This window comes from Triticum urartu, chromosome 1A (genome assembly GCF_056163025.1).
Source record: "Triticum urartu cultivar PI428250 chromosome 1A, HENAU_Tu73, whole genome shotgun sequence".
NCBI lineage: Eukaryota > Viridiplantae > Streptophyta > Magnoliopsida > Poales > Poaceae > Triticum > Triticum urartu.
Window position 1 is genome coordinate 592,374,605 of NC_141873.1, and position 12,322 is coordinate 592,386,926.

At 36.5% G+C, this 12,322-nt stretch overlaps 1 long non-coding RNA gene across 3 annotated transcripts; it reads right to left on the reverse strand.

Annotated features, from left to right (window-relative positions):
• Positions 1-6,683: 6,683 nt before the first annotated feature.
• LOC147993247 (uncharacterized) lies at positions 6,684-11,935 on the reverse strand. 3 transcript variants are annotated; one of them, XR_015610153.1, is made up of 6 exons: positions 11,374-11,871; positions 10,688-11,161; positions 10,370-10,544; positions 7,742-7,819; positions 7,210-7,314; positions 6,684-7,129 (listed from the first exon to the last, which is right to left on the reverse strand). It is a non-coding gene; the product is annotated as an uncharacterized LOC147993247 (long non-coding RNA). The 3 variants fall into 3 exon arrangements; XR_015610151.1 differs by having other exon boundaries at positions 6,687-7,129; positions 10,370-11,161; positions 11,374-11,870; XR_015610152.1 differs by lacking the exons at positions 6,684-7,129; positions 7,210-7,314; positions 7,742-7,819 and having other exon boundaries at positions 10,170-11,161; positions 11,374-11,935.
• Between the last annotated feature and the right edge of the window lie 387 nt (positions 11,936-12,322).

A 12,322-nucleotide genomic window follows, 5' to 3' on the forward strand; every position in this document is an offset into this window, starting at 1 on the left:
AACACTACCGTTTTGCGGAGTTCTACATGGTTTTGGAAAGGTTTAATCTGGATTTTTCTTTTTTCATATTTTTTTTACCAATTTAATGGTTTTATCAGTTTTTCGTATTAGGTTTGTCTTATTTTCTGTTGTGCACCCCCCCCTCCCCCCTTTAGTTTTCCTTCCTCTTTTATTCTTACTTTCCTCAAAGACACATTGAACAATTTCTTAATACATGTTAAACATTTTTCGCACACATCGATTACCTTTTGAATAATCATTGAACATTTATCTACTACATGCTAAATATATTTTCAGAGAGATGTTTAATATTTCGGACAAAATTAACTTATTAATACACACTAAAAAAATCAGATATATGTTAAACATTTTTTAGTGCATGTTGCACATTATTTAATATATGTTGAACAACTTTATGTTACACAGTGATAAATTTATAATACATTACGAACATTTCCTTATACATGGTGAACATTTTGGTAAGTCGCGGACCTGTTTTCAGCAATTGAATGAACACTTCTTATAAATTTCATGAATTTTTTAAAATATTGTTATGACCAATTTTAAAAGTTTGAATATTTCTTTATGGTCATACAAACATTTTTTTCTAATGCTACAAACGTTTTTATTTAAATTCCATGAACAGTTTTTCAAATGGTGAACATTTGTTTAAATAATAATTATTAGTTGTACGAACAATTCTGTAGGAAGCTTTCTCAAATGGTGAATATTTGATAAACTTTTTTAAAATATATGTGTTATAACACTTTTAAGAGAGAAAACAAAAAAAGAGTGGACAAGAAAATCGAAAATATTATGCATACGCTTTTAAAAAAAATTGTGCATAGATGTGTTATATACTCGCTAGCTCTCGTTCCCTGTTGGGCCTGGTCCAATAGAGTGAAGGTGTAGGCGAGGCGAGCATCTGCCTGGCTAAAAGCGAAACATAATGCCACCGACCTGAACATCTGCAACAGATTTGATCCCAGGGTACCACAATTTAATACAGGATGCGTATATCTTAGTACAGCTTTATGATATTTAAATTACAATAGAAAGGATCCACAACTTGAAGTGCGAAATAATTCTAACCTAGAAAATACATTTTTAATTATAATATACTTTAAAATATACATAGTTAGCCCACATATTTCTAAATGTCCTAGTATCCATTCGTTCACATGAACTCCGGACCACTAGCAGTAGAGACAAGTAAAGATCACAAGAAATGAACTGAAAATTTTTAATCAAAGCAATAGAGATTCTTTTTATGAATTTACAACTCGCACTGGGCAAGAAAAAGGCTCAGTTCTGGTGGCCCACTGTCCCATGAAAAGTAAAGGATGGAATTTGGGATAAATGAAAAAAAACATAGAAGAATAATTTTTGAAAGCCTATAATTTTTTGTGCATACCATGTTTCGTGCACCAACACGGAAAAAATCATGATAATCACAAAAATATGTTTGTATCCAGAACATTGCAACTATATCCGGGAACTAGCACACACGCAATTAATTGATGAATAATACAAACTTTATGACTCATCGGCTAAATCTTTGTAGGTTGGCAACTTGTTGACAAAACTCTAAAGCTTAGGATAGCATGCACTCGTTACTTTGCACGATATATATAACGTGAATTATATCATATATCCACGTAATTGATGAAAATGGTAAATTGGACATATGAGATAGCCTCTTTGTCTTTGAAATCACCACTTACACTGGTATGAAAACCATAATTGTTCATACCAATTCAATTATGTTAGCACCCTCGTAATTGATGACTCATAGGGTAACCTTGCCCTGCTATATCTTTCCTACTTATAAATATTGGAGTTGGTGGTGAATTCACATGTGGGACTATATACAAATAAACAAATGCACTTTTACCCACATGTGGGACTAGCAACCATCTAAAAGATATAGAATAAATAAATATTACCTTTTCTCGGTGTGAGGCGTACCCAAATAAACAAATACACCGCTACCGTAATACGAGAACAATACTCTCATAAAAACACAGATTATAAATGCATATGACTCCAATTCAAAACCAAGGTCTTGACTTTAATTTCTCTGCCCAACCAATTCTTTCAGTTCTATATCATAGAGGAAGACATCGAGCACATTGCAATTTCATTGTGGTCATATACGTTGTCCTCCTACCAAATCCACTATCTTGTGCGTTCAAATTACTCATGCCCATTTTCCTATGTTTTAAAAATTAAAATGCTAACTTACTGTGAATCTTGGAAAGGACCTACAATTGTCGCTTAAAAATCATCAATGTACAACATGCCATTTCATTATATTTACGCTCTATTTTAAGCATAAACCATGCAACAACAGTAATACGCTATCATCTTTTAATGATCTCCTGGGCCAGTGGTATCTCATCATCTTTTTTTATGGGTTTTTAGGAATGCACGAGCATTGTGTTAGTTAGAAAAAAGAGAGGACATCCAAGATGAAGACCTAGTCTGGGAGAACTACCTCAGTTGAGTAGTTGGCCCAGGTTCAAGATCAAATTATGTGGGCTAACATCAAAAGAAACAATAAATGAATTGTGAAATTGTAGGAGACCTAGGCGATAAAATTCTCTTAGATCTTAGGACCGATGACTGTTTACGAGGCAATGTATGTTTTATAACTTAGTATGTGTAGTACTGTACGTACAATATCTTTGGATAATACGAATCATTCTTTTGACAGTACGATTTGGTTCTCATGAATCTTGGAACTTGCATATCATGCATATCTTGCATTAGAACTTGGCACCGGTGGGTGGACGTACTTGGTGGTATCACGGCCACACATATGTAGCTTGTCGTGTGGATGATAGATGGAGATAAATGAATGCATGCATGGGGAGAAGAAGAATAAAGAAAGAAAGACTTGTAGGGAGCGTGCATGCATGCATTATATGGGAGGACGATCAATCAGTGGGCTGCCATGTCCTTACATTATACTATCCCGTATTGGCCAATTTACTTGCTCCTAAATGTCCTCGACAGGATGGTTAACATTTTTATACAAGTTTCACATTTTTTAAATACATGGTTAATTTTATCAAATACATCTTTGTTTTTGTAAAAACAAACTGAATATATGTTAAACATTATTCAAACACACGTTGAAACATTTTTTCATTGAAGCAAAACATTTTTTTTAACCATGCCACATTTTTTTACATTGCATAAGCAGTTTTTAAATGTCCCGAACAAAATTTTGAAACCCATTCACATTTTTTACAATATAATGTAAATTTAATTGAATGTCAAAGCACATTTATTATGAATTACACAAACTTTTTAAATAGTTTAAACATTAAAGAAAATTCATGTGTGCTTAGAAAAGCTGAATACTTTTTAATGTCACACACATTTTTAAATGGTATCAACAGCTTGAAAAAATTGTGGTAACAAACTAGTTACACTACGTGAACGTTTCATCTTATTTGCATTGATTTTTTTAGATTTCTTAAGTAGGTTAACTAAATTATTTTTTGGAATATATGTATTAGGAATAACTCAAAATATAGCGAAATGGAAAAAACAAGGAAAAAGATGGAACGAACAAAACTGATAAATTAACACTACTACGCCGCCCCACATAGGATGCTCCCTAAGCCAGCGCATCTCTCTTTCTCGTTATATGCGAGACAAAGACATGCCCTATCGCGTTCCCGAACAAGCATTCGCCTCTGGCAATGCTATACAGACCGTTTCCCATTAGCAAGGAGGCAGACACTGCTCGATGCAGTTTTGCAGACTTTTGCATGGTTTTGGAAAGGTTTCGCCTGGCCTTTTTCCACTCATGCCTTTTTACCGTTTTAATTTTTTATCAGTTTGTTCGTATTAGGTTTGTCTTTTTTCTCTGTTGTGCTTCCCCCCATTTTTTATTTATTCTTGTTCTCTTATTCTTCGTTTTCTAAAGGACACATTTTACATTTTGTTAAAACACGTTAAATATTTTTCACCTACACGTTGATTATCTTTTGACTGCACATTGAACATTTATTTACTACTCCCTTCTAAACTAATATAAGAGTATTTAGATTACTACTTTAGTGATCTAAACGCTTTTATATTAGTTTACAGAGGGAGTAGATGTTAAATATATTTTCAGTAAAACGTGTGATATTTTTAGAAATTTTTTTAATCTGTGTTGACCACTGTTACACAGTGAATATTTATAATATATTACAAATATTTCTTTATACATGGTCAACTTTTTTCATATGTCACAAAATGTTTTGTGGAATTCAATGGATTTTTTTAATTTCATGAACATTTTTAAATATTTATGTGAACAATTATCTAATGCTATGAGGATTATTATTTAAATGCTACGACTTTTTAAAAAAATTATGAGCATTTCTTTGAATAATTATTAAAACAATTTAATGTATGAAAAAAATCTATTGGAAGCTTTGTTCTTAAATGATGAACATTTATTTGAATATTTAGCAAAAAAGTTTTATGTATCTGTTATAACACTTCTATAATAGAAAAAAAGAGCCGAAAAAAATTGAAAATATTATGCATGCATTTTTTAAACTTTTCTTTGAGAGGCATACATTTTTTCAACTGTTTTATATGCTCGCTATCGCTTGTTCCGTGTTGGGCCTGGCCCAATAGAGTGAAGTTGTAGGCCGGGTGAGCGCCAAATCCTATTCGCCGCCTTAAGCGCCGAATACAGGCCATTTGGTACAGGGCGCACACCCCCCCTGTACACTTGGTTTTATAGCGGGCCGGCCCATCTTGCTTTCCTGTTTCTTAAAAATTCCCCAAAAAAGGTGCTCCAGCCGCGACTTGAACCACGCCCGTTATTTTTGGTAGCCATCACAACAACCAGTTGAACCAGATAACCAAATGTGCTATCGTGGCTCTTTTTAGTTTCTTTATATATTAACGCAGAAAAGGCAGTTGTTTTCCCTGTTTCATTTTCTATCTTTGTTTCTTTTCTCTTTCTTATTAAAATGAGTGAACTTTTTTAAAGGTGACCAAATTTTCGCAAAATCGGTGAACTTTTTTCAAGTTCGATGAACTTTTCTCAAATTCGATGAACTTTTTTCAAATGCGATGAACCTTTTTTCAAATTGATGAACTTTTTTCTCAAAGTTGATGAACTTTTTTCAATCTTGATGAACTTTTCGTCAAATTCGATGAACGTTTTTTGAAAATTAGTGAACTTTTTCAGAAAATCGTTGAACTTTTTTTGAAAATCGGTGAAATTTTTTCAAAGTCGATGAACTTTTTTTGAAAACCGATGAACTTCTTCAGTTTTATGAAATTTTGAATCTGTGAACGTTTTTCAATACATGATTCTTTTTATAATTCGTGATTTTTTTAAATATGTGGACATTCAAAATTTGTTCATATTTTTTTCAAAAGAAATCCCGTTTTTCTAAAAAGCGCGTATAAAGTTAGTTCTTAGAGGTTTCGTGTTGCAATCTATGAACAAGAGTTTAATAGGTCCATTGGTTGGCCACCAAGCTTTGGAGCTAATTGGCGCAGGATCGAATCCTATCAAGATTTAGTTTTTCTGCGCATTAATACATTTTTTGCACTGTCTTGCATTCTCATGGGCCGGCCCACTAGCGTGGTGCAGTGGGCGCCAGTTGCGTCAACGGGTGCATAAGGCGCTGGGGAGGAGCTCTCCAGGTGAGCATCTGGCTCGTTAAAAGCGAAATATAATGCCACCCGCCTCAACATCCGCAATTGAGTTAATCCCAGAGTACCACAATTTAATATAAGTTGCATATCTTTTAGTAAAACTATTATAGAACTTTAAAATATTTAAATTTTAATAAAAATAATGTGCAACTTGTCAGTACAAAATAATTCTAACCTAGAAGATATAATTTTCACTATAATCTACATTAAAAAAAATACTTAGCCCACATATTCCTAAATGTGCTAGTGTCTGTTCCTTCGCATGAACTTCAGGCCAGTAGCAGCAGGAACAAGAACAAAGGCACAAGACATGAACTGAAAAAATTTCTTGAAGCTATAGAGATTCTTTTTATGAAATTACAACTTGCACTGGGTAAGAAACAGGCTCGGTTCCGATGGCCCACTCTCCCATGCAAAGTAAAGGATGAAAAAAATACAAAAACATAGAAGAATAAATTCCAAAGCATAGATTTTTTTCGTGCAAACGGAAGGAATTGTGATAATCACGAAAATCTGTTTGTATCTAGAACGTGGCAACTATATCCAGGAGCTAGCACACACGCAATTAATTGATGAATAATACAAACTTTATGACTCATCGGAAAAATCTGTGTAGACCTACAACTTGTCGACAAAATTCTAAAAGTTTGGGATATCATGCACTCGTTATTTTGCACGAAATATACCAAGTGAACTATGTCATCCATCCATGTAACCGATAAAATGGTAAATTGGACATCGAAGAAATCACCTCTTACTTTGGTATCGAAACCAATTCAATTGTGTTAACACCCTCGGAATCCATGGAAATTGTGGAATCGATGACCCATATGGTAACCCTGCCCTGCTATATATATTAGAAAAAAGAGAGGTAATCCAAGACGAAGACCCAGTGTGGGAGAAATAACTCACTTGAGTAAACTAGTAAGCTTGTACGTGCAACGCACATCTGGACTAACACAGATTATATCAAACATCCATACTTATAAATAATGCAACCTATATTGTTCTACAAAATATGAAAATGTCATCTATAAAATGAATAAATATATTATCTAAGATGATAAGTACCATCATTTTTGCAAAATATTCCTGGGATAACAACTTAATTATTTGAACTAAATTGTTTGACAATTTGCACATAAATAAAGAGTTGATTTGAATAGTGGGCAGAAAGGTCTATTCAGAAATCAAACAAGGTATCCGAGGCTCCAAGTTGTCATAAATATCCCATCACTTCTTCTCCTCTTTCTTCATGCGGGTAGCCATCTTCACCCAAGCTCCTAACTGGTGCCAGTTCATCCTCTCAACACAGAGCTTGCCATATACCTTGTACGCCTTCACGTCATCTACGGCCTTCACAACTTCGACCAAGCGCTTCTTGCTGCCGCGAGTGATGGTCGACTTGGATGGTCGTAGAAAGCTCATCTGGAGTAGAATCATCAGCCTTGGAACAAGAGAGCGGTTAAGGAGGTGCAAACATATGAACATATAAAATACAAAGAGAAAAAGAAATAGGCACCATACCGTGTACTTGCGAGCACAACTTGGGAAGATAACAAGCTTGGTCTTGTATCTTGAGCCTCTAGACATTAGACTGCATACCCCCTCAAGTGACATGTTCTTGCGGCACTGGTCCAAAGAAATGCCCATGGTCAGAACAAGCTTCTTTAAGATGCTCGCCGCCTGCACTTACAAGTTTATAAACATCGGCAGATGATAAAATAAAGTTCTATAATAACACCAGTTCCACAACGGATAACCCATCTAGCACCTGAACTTAAACTCATGCATCATGCGTTATTTGTAGATGGGGGGAACAAATAAAAGTTACAAAGACAACAGAAGTTTCATTAATGCAAAAAAAACTTTTCTGTAAATAACAAAAGTAGGTATGCCAGAAGTAGATGCAATGTTAGAACCATGCAATTTACTTTCTTATAGAGCACATTTAAAATTTTCCATGTCCAGTTAAAACCAATTACGGTATTTGATAATGCTACATTACTCTACGTCTATTCAAAGATGGAGGAACAAGAATAAAGAAACGAATAATCACCTTGAGCTTCTGAAGGGCTATACGTATGTGGCTATACTTGTTCTGGAGCTGCACTTGGCCAGGTGTCTAGGGAGCTAGCTGCCATTGCTGAAATGTTAGGTCTGTAAACCAGGCACACCCTTAGGTTGTTATCCATCTGCGAGAATAAGATGTGTTGGGCTGTTATATTTCCTGATATTTTCTAAAGAGTTAAATACATCGGAGGTGCCTAAACTTGTCCTGTGCGGTCAGTTTGATGCCTAAAGTTGTAAAATACATGAAACTGGTGCTCAAACTTGTCCGGTCGTGCAAATACGGTGCCTTCATCCATATTCCAACGTACGTGCTGTCCGCGTGGCGTGCTAGTGCGGCAGTGGCCCATGTGCCCGCTCGTGAGGAATTATTTTACAGAAACCAAACTCGAATTTTATTTAATCATGCAGGAAAGTCTTGAAGTATAGGGTATGCTAGATAGAAATAAAATGAAAAAAAAACACAGAGGAGTTTCGAATGAGGCACCTCCTGGTCAACTACCGGCACGATCTAGCCATGCAGCTGAACTTTGCTTTCCATAAGAATGTTAGCAATAAAGCTATTGTAGACTGATTGACGCATTTATCCATCATTTATTTTTTATTTATTATCACTGTTTATTTTTTATTTTTTCCAAGTTCATGTTTGGTTTTATGACACACAATTTTTCCCATATAAAAATACAATAATTACCAATATTAAATTACTTTGTATTTTCAAATCTTTTTTTCTTTTTGTGTGTATTTTGAAGAGGTGAAATGAACTTTTTCAGAATTTTATGTTGATTTAAATAGTTGAACCCATATTAAATACTATTGTGTAAATTCATATATCTTCATTCTGCACCAGAAGCACACACAATTATTGTGTATCTTCACTCTATTTCTAGAATACCCAATTATTAAAAATTTGACAACTTTGTATTTTGTAAACTATTCAACATGTATTAAAAAATTATTTTCTAATAATATTAAATTCTACAATGTATCCAAACATGTCAACCATGTTTGTAGAAATATAAGGATATTCAAAAAAAATTTAATAAGCGTTGAACATTTTCTAAAAACATGTTGAGCCTTTTGTAAAATACACATTGTCATTTTTAATGCATGGCAAATATTTTTCAAAAACACTTATAATTTGTTAATACATGTGAAAACTTTTCCAAAAACATGTTGAACATTTTTCAAATGCACTAAAACTTTCTTCTAAGTTTATGGCAGTTTGTACTTGTTTTCAAACATTTATTTTTTAAAATAGTAAAAAAAATATAACCACGAACTTGAAAAAGTAAAAATAAAACTTGTGTGGACCTATACGAGCACCATATGGAAACAAAATCGCTTGAAGAGGTACATAGCGACCACAACGGATTTTTGGAGCACCGTGGCCACTGAGCACTTTTTTTTGAAAGGGTAAAAACCATCACTTAAAAGTTACCATTTATTTATTTATTTGACAAAAACATATGCATGTGCTATAAGTAACCGTCAAATTTCGTCTGAAATGATGTTATATTATACTCTGCAATAAAGACAAAAATCCGGCGAAAAAGAGAGCTGATTTTTGCATGTATTTGTCTTTTTCTTATCTCTCACATACAAGCACAGATTTTGATGAAAATTCACACGATGTATTACACTTCTATATGTGCACATATAAAAAATTCAGAATTTTTTGCACTGTAAAAATCCGTTTCTTTGAAGTTCAAAAAACGGGCACAATATGCCTGTGTTGCAAAGTTACAAAAAAGGCGAGATCACAGAGACAAGCGCCCCCTTTATATTTTTATAGAAGAATTACCTTTTGCATAACAACGCAATATGTACAGTTCGACTTCATGATTGCCTATTCAACAGAGTTTGGCGTGGACTCACACGTTTTCTTTAGTTTTTGTCTGTCATACGCTTATACTGACATGGATTTTTCCTACGTGATTAAATTAAATATGAGGAGTTTCCTACAAAAACAATCTCAAGCACAGGCCACCCAGCACGTTCCCCGCTCTCTGCAACTGACATGTGGGGTTGTCACACCACGTGGGCAGAGCATACGCCCAGATACAGAAGGTGGCACCGTATTTGCACAGCCGGACAAGTTTAAGCACCAATTTCGTGTATTTTGCAACTTTAGGCACTAAACTGACCGTGCAGAACAAGTTGAGGCACCCCTAGTGTATTTACCTCTTTTCTAAACCTGTATTGATAGTGGAATTGTCTATAGCACTAAAAATTGGCGCAATTGAAGGGAAACTGTGACGTAGTTCTGGATAGAAACATATGACGTGACAAGGTTAGTAAAATCCAGATTATCAAACAACAAATCCAGGTTAAATTGTTGATAGGCTATATGGCAGAGGTGCATACAAATTGAGGTTAAATTGCATTGATAAGCGGTAAAGGAAAAACATGAAAAGGATCAAGGAAACAAATATGCATCAAAGGTAAAATGGAACTACAAGCATTTTAAACTGCACAAACCCCACTATCACCCTTCTGTTAGGGAAGAATCACATGAATCAACACATAGTATCTACTAACTTCATTTCACATGATACATCGTGCAACCATAGCTTGATGATTAAAATGTGTCTACACCTACAGAAATTATTATCACCTTGCAACCATCGACATGATAATCTACAGCAGGAATTCGGCCGCAGTAACAAGTACATCCTCGATCCTCAGGCCATATTTCAGTAGCAAGACCACCACTTTATAACAAGAATTTCACCCAGTGGAACCAAAATTTCATAAAAGCCTAGTATCTTCCCATCTGGTATATTCTCCCACTGAAACACAACAAATGAGCAAGCTATGTAAATCAGCACTAAGGATAGCCAGTGGATCATACAAAAAATTCTAGGCCCCATTGACCAACACTACGTTCTAAAAGGCCCTATGTTGTAACTTTGATAAGAGAAGAGCATCTTACCATCCAATCCAAACACACTGAAACGGGAAAGAAAAAAAAATCTAAATCTCAGCGAAGGGACTGGCAGCGGCTGCATTGTTGAGTCAAAAACTGCACAATGGAGTTGAAATTTATTAAGTGACTCACTCGTTACTTGGCTGCAAACGGAATTTATTACTCGACTCGCTCGTTTGTACAGCCTCGTGGACTCATGGTGTTTGCGCAACACCTAGAACGAAGCACCTGCAACGGTGCTACATCTCTGTTCGACATCATAAACCAGCACAAGAACACAATGACATAATTCTTAATTCAGACTTTGTACGCAAGGGAGTCATGGTCTCATCGGTAACAAGATAAATATAGCAGGAGTCTCAAGAAGAGAGAAGAAAATACCACTATGTCCCCTTGATTCAGTTGAGCCACTTCACTTAAATCTTCAGTTTCATCTTCTCGGTCACCATGCACCATCTCATGCATGGTACTTGGCGGCCACTGCACAGTGTGTCAACAAAGAAGGTTGGATATTCAGATGAAATCGTAGAAAAGGAAGCAGCATGGCCTCTGATGGTGATTGAAGTGCATCCTTGCGCACAAAACTAATCCACTTCCCACATAAATCACTGTTTCCAGTAAAATTGCATTGTGTATGAATATTCAAACATCTCATTGGAGGTGTCAAAGGAAGAGGGGTGCTCTCTACTTACCTCTTCTACAGTCTGCATCATCTCCGTGCTCCTCCCTTCCTTCCCTCCCTCCCTCTCGGTTGGCGCAAGGAACTGGAACGGGATGGGTGGCAACAACTTCTGTAGATCCAGATTCGCACTGTCGGAGAATAACATGCATTAGGCCACTGGGAAGAAGAAGTGGACCGGGGCGGCGAGGCGGAGGTCAAGCTGAGCGGCTCGGGCGGCTCCCGCGGTGACCTGCGGCGAAGGGTCTCCCGCGGCGACCTTCGGCGAAGGGCGCGGTGCGCGGCGAGGCGGTGAACGGGGCAGCGAATGGATGCGGGAGGCGGCGAATGGCACGACGGGTGGCTGCCGAGGCGACGGCGGACTCTGGCGGCAGCTCCTGCGGCGAAGGGTGCGGCGCGCAGCGGGGCGGCGAACGACTGCGGGAGGGGCGAGAGGTCGTGCAGGGAAGTCGTGCGGGAGTGGAAGGAGTGCGTTGTTGGCTGAGTTTTTTATTTAACGGCGCGGCAGGTTTAGCGATCGATGGATTATCAGGGGCTTCATCCGTGGTTGGTAGCGTTAAACACTGGAGGACTAAGGATCATTAGATCTTGATAATTGATGGGTATGATTGTTTGGATCTGCTCCTCTATTCCTTTTATAGTAGATGGCATGGTGGGTAATTAAAGCGTAAAACGCGTTTAGTATGCTGGAGGGATGTAGACCATCAGATTACAGGTTTCGATGAATAGGATGATTTAGTTTTCCGCTCTTTCTTTCTTTTATAGTGATAGTAGATAGTAGATAAATAAATCCAAGACGATGACCCAGATTATTTTGGAAACACCAAATTCTACGTGCTATCATCGAAAGAAACAACAAATCCACACGACTTCATCGACGTTTGTTTTGCATCACACGGTTTCGCTTCTTCCGATTTTCTCTCGAGGCCGCACTTCCCACGATTCCCTTCTCCCGATTTTCT